General features: G+C 34.9%; 1 protein-coding gene and 1 long non-coding RNA gene across 2 annotated transcripts in view; one reads left to right on the forward strand and one right to left on the reverse strand.

Moving 5' to 3' along the window:
* Window positions 1–13147, forward strand: part of LOC137407987 (putative acyl-CoA synthetase YngI) — a 75380-nt gene that overhangs the window by 31902 nt on the left and 30331 nt on the right. The window lies entirely within an intron of this gene.
* Window positions 1062–5084, reverse strand: LOC137408755 (uncharacterized). The gene is made up of 3 exons (XR_010980126.1): window positions 5016–5084; window positions 3205–3261; window positions 1062–1174 (listed from the first exon to the last, which is right to left on the reverse strand). It is a non-coding gene; the product is annotated as an uncharacterized lncRNA (long non-coding RNA).

Raw genomic sequence — 13147 nt, forward strand, 5'->3', positions numbered from 1 at the left:
CAAAAGCTCGCAAGTTAATTTTCTTAACGTCCTATCTCAAAAATTTTTTTTATATAAATTAACTAAAGATAAACTATTGTGTTGCCATCCTCTAAAAAACTACCAATAAGAGATATTAAAATGAAAAAATACATGATTTTATCTATTCATGCTCTATACCCATGCCCCCAAGGCTACAAATACCTATGTAAAGGTTATGGTCTGCATTAAAATGTAGCAGTATTATGTACAACATAATTTTGAGTAGTGGCAGTATGCAGCAGTCCATACAGTAGCATACCGTATGGAGTTCTTACCTTTCAGAGAATCATAGCACTAATGATTGTGAGAGAGAGACCTGATGCAACACGCTTGGTACGCTACACTTTTGTGGCATCGCATAAACAAACTTAAAGTATAAATTTAATATAACTGAATTCAGCTTAATAAAAATTTCTTGAAAAAAACGTTCTGATCTTATATTAGAGCTAATTCTATTTTTTCTTCATTTTAATTTTTAAATCATCTCTTCCTGGCTGGAAACTTCTCGATTTGCTTATACTCTCATTTTCAGCCAACCTTTTTAAAACAAATCTGAAGCAGACCTGACGGGAAAACCAAGTGATGTATTTTCCGTAACTGGCCTTTCGCATCTTTGGGCATTTAGTGATACACATCAAAAACCACCTTGCAAGCTCGCATCTCTAATTTTCTAGAATTTCAAGGCGAAAGTGGGTAGTGAGATAGTGAATGGTACAGAATTTGTGTAAACATAAATTGCTTGAATTCTTAAATCTATTCATTGGTTATTGTTATATATATATATATATATATCAATATATTTATTTTGAAGGTTTGAGGTAGACTGACACAATCTTTTGAAGAATCAATTGATTTCCTATAGCCGGTTTGTGTATTGACTCATGTTCGCTTCAAATTCTGTATCATTTACGATTTTGCTACCCATGAAAGTTTATTATAAGTTATGACTAATGTGTTGAGAGTATATGGGAGGTCATTAAGTACAAAGCCCATCAAGTCAAGTAGTCAATGATGACTTACCAGCTGTTCAAAATTAGGTTGGGTACGTGTCTAATGACAGGGAAGAAGCGTTCAACTGACATTTATGATCTACTCATCGCCAAAATCTTCCGGAAGACAATGCAAGGAAGAGGACCTTGATGACCGCCCAGGCCTATATAGATGAAAGAACCGTGAGTCACCACCGTATGTCAATGAATTTGATATAGAAATACATAAAGTGCTGGTCAAATGAAAAGCAATACACGAGATGTTATGGATGAATAGCTACGCAAATGGCTTTGTACTAACCCTTGGTATGAAATATTACCCAAGCCTGTGTCATTAGACAGCAACCACATTTGCCAGTTAAAGCTCTATAATTTTCAAATAAATTAGACAATGCTATGTAAATACATGTAAGATAATATCATAGTTGTTAAATATAAATACAAACTTGTAAAAATCCATGATACGAAACCGAGTTCTAACCCGTTGATCCTTGCTCGATCTAATCAATGCGTGTCAGTAAACCTAGACAATATGTCCAGCAATCCGAAGTTATTAATTTTTTACCAAATATATCTAAACGTGCTAACGATGCAATGATATTTGGTGAAACAGCAGTACAAAAAGTCGGACAACCTACAGCAGATGTCATCAAACAGAAAAAAACAGTATGTCACCATTATTCGGGCTAAAACTATAAAAGTTCGCACGATTTTAAACACTTATTAAACATTTACAGATAATATTCATCCATAGCACGCTCATCATCCTTTCATGACTCAAAATATACTGGAAATTTATATTTATTATCATAAAATTCCACATTTGTATCACAGTCATTTATGACCTACCAACGAATGAGTCATATTGATTGTTTCGCGATATCATTCTAATAAAATGTGTTATTATAATGAAAGAAGTAGATAAAGATAAGTGAAAAATGTTACAAATGGAAGTGAAATTTAGAATCTAACATCCTGCGAAAGAATTAATTTTATTAGTTTTTGCTGTTGCTTAAAAACATATTTTGTAAAAAGAACCATATGGAAGCCTGTATTCCGCCATTAAGGTTTCTGCCACAGCCTACGCGATTCCGTAATACCAGCTGTGAGGGTTCAGAGGGCTAACATTGATGAGATACTGCATTATTTACTGTTTTGGTTAGTATTGTTCCTTATACCTAAATTGTAAAAACAAATGAAAAATAATTTTCTTTTGTTTTGCAGGTACAACTACAAAAACATTGACAACAAGCGTGATAATCTCAAATCAGAAGATTGGAGACTAAAATTATAAAAACACTACACCATTCTATGTCATTTTAATTGAACAAGTTGAACTGACTGAAACATGCTACATCTCCGGTGTTTTTTTTTGTAAAACCTAACTTAATACATGACACCAGCATAGTCAGCGTGATATTTAAATGCAACTATAATTATTTCCCGAGTTGCATTAGTCCATAGCAAGCATAGTTGCTGAATATTGCACATCTTTCAAGTGGAGTAAACCCAGCACTTATACATTCTGCTCAAAGAGTTCTTGTGCCAAATCTCAAACACCGCAGTCAAAATTCTAGCCAACAAGATAAAAATACTCAAACTTTTAGATATCAAGATTTGAGAGAAGATAATTCCCGAATTTCCAGTGAGTATAATACTACTTTTTACTAACAAAAGTCAACCACAATACCATGAGAACAGTACTACACAGTGTGGGTAAGGTTAGTCGGCTAGGCTATTGAAAACTAGATGAAATCATAATTGTTATATACAGGGTTAAGCTTTATAAGAGGGTCAGTATGGTGTAATCTCAAGAGTTCAAAACTTTCAAGTTGGAAACATTGGAAAACATTGAAATCAATGTTCAGAGGCTAAGCATGACACTAAACCACAAAAATGTTCATTTTAATGTCATGACCAGAGCTATATTGATTGCTAATTATGATTTTTGTTATGTGGGTCTACAGAAAAAGCTATCTTAAATAGTACTCCACCCTTTCCTATTATAATTAGTTAAAACAATATGATTTTTAAATTTCTTGTTGGCATGAGTAACAGTAACAAAATAACAAGAAAAGAGGGCGTTCAGCTAGAGACTAAGACACAGTTGTTATCAAAATTATAGACCATATAATTAAACCCTGAAAATAAAATTGAAAAAGGAGTCACACTGTTTTATCTTGTCAGTACATACCTGCAACCAAAAGCAAGTCAGGCATCATAGCATCATTACGAAACACGATTGCAGAATCTACAGAAAAAAAGGACAATTGATGGTGAGCATGCATTCATGTTGACCAAGATAAGTTAGACAGTACATCACAAGTTAGACAAAGACACACGAGTAAGGCATGTAAACAAGTGCCAGCGAGGTGTTGACAGTCGCTGATGGGATTAGCCATTTCTCTGAACTAAACAATCACCAGCCACGCTATTACATAATGCCATACACTCAGCTATACACAAATGGATGGTTAAATAATGCTAGCTACTAGATTATGACCTTCAGTTCTTAAACTAGGTAATGTCTGGCTCTGAAAGCTAAAGCTTGCAAGATACAAAAGGTGTCCCACAGCACATTGGAGAACTATTAAGCAAATTTAGTCATTGATTTTGCTAATGCTGCACACAAATTTGTTGCTAACTAGCATATTAATGTGTATACAGAGAGCTTAATTATTTTGCATGTATCTGTATCATGGTTCAAAAGCTAAGCTTGCTGAAAAATTATTTAGTAATTCATATCTACCAAAGCATTATGAATTATAGCAACTCTCGACTACTGCCAATCACTTGACATTTCTACAGTTTCTTCGGCTTTTATGACTACAGAGGTTTTCTTGGTTTGCGATTAGGTTATCTGGAGTGTTCTTGTCCCTGCATACACATATATCTTTTTTGATCACTCAAACCTTATCTCTATCTCTTCTTCGAGTACATAGAACAATTTAAGTATTGTTCAACATATATACTTAAATTGTAATTTTACAGGTGAAAATAACTTTTTATCATTTTGCAGGTAGAACTACAAAAACATTGGCGACAAGCGTCAGAATCTCAAATAAGAAGAATGGAGACTAAAATTATAAAAACACTACACGACTCCATGTCATATTTAATTGTACTAGTAGAACTGACTGAAACATGCTATATCTATGGTGTTTTATGTGTACAACCTAAATTATTACAAGACACCAGCTTAGTCATCATGATATTGAAATGCAATTATAATTATTTCCATAGTTGCATTAGTTCCTAGCAAGCCTGGTTGTTGAATATCACACATCTTTCAGCTCCAGTAAACCCAACATTAATCCATTCTGTTCAAATAATTCAAGCGCCAAATCTCACACGCAGCAGTCTAAATTCTAGCCAACAAGATAAAAATACTCAAACTTTCTAATTACAAGATTTGAGAGAAGATAACCCCATGAATTTTCAGTGAGTTTCACTGCTAGTGCCAAACCCTAATTTGTACTAACAAAAATCAGCCACAATACAATCAGGACAGTACTACACAGTGTGGGTAAGGTTAGTCGGCTAGGCTATTAAGAACTAGATGAAATCATATTTGTTATAGACAGGGTTAAGCTTTATAAGAGGGTCAGTATGGTGTAATCTCAAGAGTTCAAAACTTTCAAGTTAGAAACATTGGAAAACATTGAAATCAATGTTCAGAGGCTAAGCATGACACTAAACCACAAAAATGTTAATTTTAATGTCTTGACCAGAGCTATATTGATTGCTAATTATGATTTTTGTAATGTGGGTCTACAGAAAAACGCTATCTTAAATAGTACTCCACCCTTTCCTATTATAATTAGTTAAAACAATATGATTTTTAAATTTCTTGTTGGCATGAGTAACAGTAACAAAATAACAAGAAAAGAGGGCGTTCAGCTAGAGACTAAGACACAGTTGTTATCAAAATTATAGACCATATAATTAAACCCTGAAAATAAAATTGAAAATAGAGTCACACTGTTTTATCTTGTCAGTACATACCTGCAACCAAAAGCAAGTCAGGCATCATAGCATCATTACGAAACACGATTGCAGAATCTACAGAAAAAAAAGACAATTGATGGTGAGCATGCAATCATGTTGACCAAGACCAGTTAGACAGTACATCACAAGTTATGGTGTGTTTACACTGGCCAGGGCCGACTCCGATTAGGTGCCAATACCCTGACTCAGACCGGTACCTCAGACATTTCACGTATGGGTGCCGACACCGACTCCCCTTTACATTGCAACGATCGAACCATTTTTTTCGGTACCAACAGCCAATCACAGCGCTTCGCCGTTCTGACCTTCACCCAACCACGCAAAGACGAGTACACAAAAAAATCAACGCGTTTGATGTGGAAAATTATATACTAGTACTACACTATTACTACTGCTCCTACTACTGCCGCTAGAAGCAACTACTGAATGCCGAATGGAATCTTCCGATGATGATTAGATTTTGTTGATGGCAGGATCGGCTGCGGGAGCTCTGACAGTCTGTATTATATGTAATTATATGTTTGTATATATTTTATGTCTATAAATATTTTATTATATGTGTTTTCTTTTTTATTATAGCCTTGTTACTCGTTAGGCTATCAATTGTCGTCGTTTATGTTGTCATATCAACGCACTAGCGGGCCTGCAACGCACTAGCAACGCACTAAATGGCCTATTGGCCATTTAAACATTGTTACCTGGTGTTCCTACTCGGTTCCGTTAGCCGGAATGGGCAATTTTATTGTATATAAGGGCGCAACGCTCACTTAGTAGACAGAGCGAATGGCCGTACGCTCCTCGGCTAGTAAATTTCCTTCGCTAATAAAACCTTGAATAAAATCACACTCAATTTATTTCTGTATGAAATAATTTAGATCGTGCCAAGTAAGGGCTGTCAAATTCCTTTACAGTAGTACATGTAGTAGAACTAGTAGTAGTACTAGTAGTAGTCATACAACTGGCTATTCACTTTTAATTAATTTAAATAAAAGCTCACTATCAGAAAGAGCACTAGGGAAAGTTTAATGACAGTCTCCTAGCCTCTCATTAAACCTAGCCCTTTCGTTTCATAAACTTAGAACTGCCATTAAAGCTTAGGCTCATTTAATCAGAGGCTCCTAGCTTATGATTGGCTGATGAGCTGCTGGGATTCACCGACACCGACTTTCAAATCAGCACCAAGATTTGAAAGTCAGCACCAACACCGATCTCTCTGCTCACACCTACCGATGCCGACACCGACTAATCAAATTGGTCTGTGCTCGACAAAATGGGTGACAAAATCGGCCAGTGTACACGCACCATTAGACAAAGAAGCATGAGTAATGCATGTAACAAGTGCCAGCGAGGTGTTGACAGTGGCCGATGGGATTAGCCTGAACTAAACAACCACCAGCCATGCTATTACATAATGCCATACCCTCAGCTATATACAAATGGATGGTTAAATAATGCTAGCTATTAGATTATGACCTTCAGTTCTTGAACTGGGTAATGTCTGGCTCTGAAAGCTAAAGCTCACAAGAGACAAAAAGTGTCATGCAGCACACTGGAAAACTATAAAGCAAATTTTAGTCATTGATTTTGCTAATGCTACACACAAATTTGTTGCTAACTAGCATATTAATGTGTATACAGAGAGCTTAATTATTTTGCATGTATCTGTATCATGGTTGATTAGCCAATCAAAAAAATGTTCAAAAGCTAAGCTTATGGCAAAATAGTCATTTTCTCTTAAGTAATATCTGCAACTGGGAATATTAATAATATCATTCAATAATATAAACATCCATGGTAAAAGATTTTTCTCATGTCATGCGTATCTAATATCCTTCACAAAGCCTTGTTAGCAAAGCTGATGCTACATGTAGTTCTAGCATTATACAATGTTGCTCATTTTACATCCATTTTTCGTCCTAAATTTCTATACTGAAAAATGAACTACTGCTAACTTTTGCCTTGCAATGGAAGCTTTGATAAGCATATGGTACGGAAATAATTTTTGTATGAATATTACAATATAAATTATATACCATTTCACTATTCAGTTCTTAAACATCCTTCTGTAAACCATATTATTGAAACAGTTGCTGTACATTTTTGAATCCCTTGAAATCTTTAAAAAGTTGAAAAACTTATCATTCGCGACCTTGAAGCTTTAACGTAAAGCATGCATCTAGCAACCAGTTAGCAAGACAACATTTTTCTGTAATCCATATCTACGGAAACATTACCAAGGATAGCGACTCTCAATTCCTGCAAATCACTTGACATTTCTACAGTTATCTTCAGCTTTTAAAACTACATATGTTGTCTTGGCCTGCGCGGTCAGGTGGGTTTTTGTACCTGCATATTTTTTGCTCCCTATAACTTTATATCTAAGCATTCATAACAGCCTTTCTCTTCTTTGATTTTCTGCTTTTCAGTTGTTATACGACTAACACATATATAAAGTCAGAATGACTGCGTTAAAAACATGAATATGAAATAAATGTTAGGCTACAATCATTCAGGCTTCTAATAAAAGTCCTAATTTTTTGTTACTTTGGATGAGTGAGAACCATAAATTCTTTAGTTCAATGTAATCTCCAAAGTACATGGTAAGCCAGAGCTAAAGCATAAGCACACATACCTGCTACCTCTACTATCTGTCCTATTTCTTAAATAGAGTTTTAGCCTATCCTTGTTCGTCTAAATCAGAAACTAAAGCTAAAAGCCTGACTGTAACGAGATGGAATGAGTTAGATTTACAGCCTTACTTAGGCCTGGTTCGAACCAATATGGCATCTAAGACACGTGTGACAGAGTACCTGTTATGCAAGCGATCGCTCATGGACTACAAGCTCAGAGTGCGCGACTATTATGTCCTACAGAAAGAAATGTCGTCATTTGCGCAATTAAATTAATTTGATGCCCCCAGCTACACAATTTGTTTGCTTTCCAGCTGTTGGATCCATAATGAGTCGAGATTACGCAGCTGTCCCCAGGTCTGAACCCGGCCACACCTTAGCATGCGCAGACAAAGGAGTGCCACACTGATAATTTCAAGATAAGATAAACTTCACTACAGGATTTGTAAATTTTTGATGGTTTTAATTTATACGCTACCACGTGCACAATAATATATATATATACAATATATCATTATATTTTTAAAACAATAACTGCAAGAGACTTGCCAAATCATTAGTTCAAAAGGCAATGATGAAAGCGGGGATGAATTTGAGCACAAATTTAAAAAACAATATTTGCATAGTGCATAAAATGCTTTAGAAAAAAATATATTTGAAGCATATAGGTGCCTTTTAATGCTTTTTAAATGTTTTCTGGAAGGCTCACCTATCTGGTATGTCTATGAAATTTATTTTAAGACTGCAGGGCTTTCTGCAATGCTTTAAAACAGTATACAGTTCACAAGCTATCGGCATGCTTAATCCATCATGGCTAACTGATTGTCAATGACAGTAGTTTAAAAACACTGCTACATTAGGCGGCAGTAAAAACTTTTGTTGAATCTTTTCTTTTTCAGTTTAATATATATGATATCTGAGTAAATACAACATCTTTAAAATTTATTGAAAGCCTTTTACTAAAAGCATTAGAGTAAGTAAGAACGTCAAAGTTCAGAGTGACAGTGAAATGGCATTGCCTTAATTAGTGTGTCTCTATCAAAGCCTGGCACTGCTACACTTTTGCTGTGTCATTTGCTGTTAATTTCTCTCATCCTTTGTCCAGCTGGAGACACCCCATAGGTATTACGTAATTACTCTCGCATTGAGGGTCTGCTGCGCCAAATTGGACATTCACTGATCCCCATAGCTTCGTTCTCTGGCAGTGATTATTTATAATCACAATCATCCTAAACATAGATGTTTAGATTCATCAAATTGAAAAACATTTAAAATCCCTAATTGGAAATTATGCAACTCCTATTAAAACATACATGATAATAATTGAAAACTACCGTATGATGGAACAATCTTCTGCCAACACAATCTGTTTGAACTATTATAGCAATAACAAGTAGCAGTTATTAGCGGAGAACATTGGCTAAGAGAACATTTCAGGGGTAGATGTAGATCTGGCCATCCATAGGAGCTTATTTGAGAATTGAACAATGAAACACAGTTTGAATGCCAGGAGTTCTAATTGAACAGGCAACGGCTGTCTAAAAAGATAATGAAACTTATGAAAGGTTGGGAAGTTAAAAAGGAGCCTAGCTTAATCATTCTCCAAGTTTGTGATGACAGCTCACACCTAAAAAACAGAAGAACATTGTTTGGTTTAATCCAAACTTGTAAATACTAATGATTGGATCCGATAAGCGCCCCTAGCCCATATAGGTTGCTGTTTTTTTAGGTTTGGCTAACAGCTGAAGCCAAATAAGTAACTAATGTATTATTATTATTGTACCAGAAAATTTGGCCAATATCTTATTATTGGGTTATATAACATCTATAATAGATGTTATATAACTCAATTATAAGATATTGGCCAAATTTTATGGCAAAAATTTCATTAAGAGTTGAAAAACATATTTTCTTGAGTTGTTTGTGATAGATAGCCAAGCTACTTAATTGCAACGCAAATAAATGGCATTTTGTGCATTTCAAAAGCATAGTAGCAAGAGCCTTCACTTCTACATATACAGTTAGGTAGTTGGTATAATGAATCAATTTGGGAGTGGCTACCGGTTTCTGTCTAGATTGCGTAATAGCAAATGTGCTGAGGTTCTACCGTTCTGCTATGTCATACTCTGAACGTTTGCTGAGCCCTATAGTTTGTTGTTGATCTGTATTTCATTTTCATAACAATAATTTTATGAACCTATAAATCTGGAATATTTGATATAAAAAAAATTCTTAAAAGGCTTTTATAAATAGACTTGGAAACAATATTTCAGTTTGTTTTTATAAATTTTTTGTGCATTGATAAAGCGATGTAAAGTACAATCACTACAAAGCTAAAACAATCCTCCTCAATATTTCTTACTCTTACAAAAATATTACTTTCACTACCATCAGAGTCAGTGCTGCTATTTTTTGTCGGTTTAATGAAAAAAAAAGTAAATCTGAATTAGCTATAATATCATCAACATAAGTAATTATCTGTTGTCTAATGTAAGTTATGTATCTTGGTCTACTAAAATTCACTAAATGCCTCTCATCTTCAGCTCTGTTGTGATACTCTCCTTTACTGTTAAAGCATACGTAGCTCACTGATTCCCGCAAAATAATGCTACTAGCATAACTCATCAACGACAAAAACAGATACAAAAACCACAGCATAATTGCTTTATAATAGCATACCATAACATACCTTAGGCAAGACTAACTAATGACGAAAAACATCCTGAATACTTTAACAGATGATTGAATGTGAGCCAGTGCTAAAACTAATATTAATGACATATTTAATGACAGACTTAATCCTACTCTGCTTATGATAGGTAATCCAATTCACATGTATCTCGGAAGGTTCTTACACAAAACCTACACAATAATGTTGGTTTTTTCGGTTGGAAATTTCCAAACAAAAATTTAAAATTACCTTGTGATTCAATGCTAATTTTATACAACAAATTTTGGACAACATTGTCAATACCATAAAAGTCCTAAATATCATTGGTTATGTTGTCAACAGATAATAAAATCAGGCTACTACGCAATTACTGGGAAGTTCGCGAAAATGCGCAGTCGACCATATATTTCACATAAATGAGCATACGGCAGTGAAAGCGTATACGACACTGTATATTGTTAGTCATATGTATATTTAGTGATAGAATCTTAGGAAAACCAGAAACATGAGTCTACCAGGACCTTTGAAATTGAAAATTGAAAATTGAAATCCATTGAAAACTACCAACTAAAAATGTATAATGGTAAAAATTAGATTTAAAAAAAACAAAACACCAAAGGTAATATCAATTAGCTACCTATAGGAAGTGCAACTTTGGCTTTTCCAATCGTTGAAAGAATATACAGTAGGCCTACATTACGAGCTCCTGCAGCATAAATAATATTTTCCAGTGAAGTTTACAATATATTGATTGTACAATATAAGAACAGTAAAATACATGTGAATTGCACAACCCATTCAAAGACCTTTCCAAACTGACCTTTTGGGCATACAAAGAGGAAAAACTTGACGTAATTTTTTTTAAATATGTGGGGTGTACTGTAACTGCAGTAATATTAGGGTGCACTGACAACTTTTCTCTGTTTTTGATCAACCTCATTTGTTTTTTACCATTTTTCAGTACTTTCACAATAACTTGGGGAGCGTACATCTTTGACGTTCATTTACAACGATTTACTAATTTTTCTAAACAGCAATGTATAATCTGCAAAGGAAAACTAATAACAAATATTTTATGTCTACAAGGAAACAAAACAACAAAATATTTTACAAAAGCTGTTTTGCCTGCTCATCACCTATCTGTATTCAGAGGTCAAGGTTAGAAAAAAATAGAACTAGTGATGATACTCCCACTCGTTACATTCACATTGGTGGACTTACGCTGTAACACCTGCGCCAATCAATCGCCTTTATATTTATGAACATTGCACAATTACCCTATTTTCTGTTTTGTCGGTACATCTGGCAATCTGTCACAACCAACTAGATTGCTACAAAAATTATATACATAATATGTATAATGCTATATGCACATAGTCTTCTCTCTTACATGTGAAGCAATAAATATAAACTAACGTTTAAATCAAAGTTGAGAACTTACTCGACTTAGCATGTAATATGGAATTTTTTTGGTAGTCGGAAGCAAAAACTTTACAGAAATGTATGTCATCTAGACTTTAGTTCTAAGAGGTATAGGCCTACGTTATAGGAGCGTTTACTGTATATGGTAAGAGTGATGGGAGTGATAAGAATGGCTTAGCCTTGTGGTTAGTCACTCTTGTTAGTAGACTTGCGGTCTGAATGTCATGAGTCCAATATACTGCAAGGCGATTTTCTCATTGCTAAAGCTTTATCGCTATAATTTGGTGAATGAATGACAGACAGACAAACATTGAGATTCGTGTATATATATATATCTGGATTTAACCCTGCATTTATTTATTCTAGCTTGTTCAAACTGCCATTGTGTTATCTTAAAAATTCTAGCAGCAAGGCCAAACGGCTAACATAAATAATATACAAGCTAGGGCCCAGACAGTTCTATTTTCCAAACAGCTTTCTGTAAACTGCATCATCTGATTTGCTCTAAGGTCAGCATATAGCATGCATGCATATACCGTAACAAAAATAGGTATTTTTAATGTTTTATGTTTGAATGTACATGTTGGTTCTAGTAAGTGTTACAGAGCAGGCTTTATTATTCACATGTGTGTTCTACCACTCTTTAACTAGGTCTGCCTTACAAACCTGGCCCTTCAGGCTGAGAGCCACATAATGCGTATATAACGAGTATGTGACATTGGCCTTGCTTTGACTGCAGCAGCCGTAAATAACATCTCTGTCACATCTAGAAATACTGTGACGATTAATGTTAGTCTTGCTTCATAAATAGGTGTATTTATAGGCCCACAGGATAAACCCGGCAATCAGCTGAAACTTGACCACTCCGACCCATATTTCTCAGTCCATTGGTCACCAGCACCTAAATTAGGCAGGGCTAAGCAACCTGTCCCAGCAACTATAGGCAATGAATTGGTACACCACAATTAGCTATAAAGGTTAGCTCTGAGGTTGATTAGGTAACATTGTTTTATGGACTCGCTTGATGATCTGGCCAAATACAGAGCTGAATGCAAGCTGATGATAGTAATTAATCTTGGCTTCACTCACATTTTCATTGCTACATCATCCAATATGACTAATGTTGACGTATAATCAAAATAACTATATTATAGCATTTGTAGACTCCTCTCCTCCTGATACATGGAGTTTTTAAAGAAGGTGCAAACCAACGGTGAAGGCCTCAACATCGCTTCAAAATCTTATAAATTGCACCGTCAAATACTTCAAAACCACTCCTGTCTCTTAAATAACCCATCTAAGAACTGTGGTAACTGAAGGCCAAAACTTCATGCTGGTTGCTTTCATGACACCAAGGCCAACCTTGCGGGTTCTCAAAAAGGGCACCTGGCTCCATAGATGTTAAT

The sequence above is a fragment of the Watersipora subatra genome, chromosome 11 (genome assembly GCF_963576615.1).
Source record: "Watersipora subatra chromosome 11, tzWatSuba1.1, whole genome shotgun sequence".
In the NCBI taxonomy this organism is placed as follows: Eukaryota; Metazoa; Bryozoa; class Gymnolaemata; order Cheilostomatida; family Watersiporidae; genus Watersipora; species Watersipora subatra.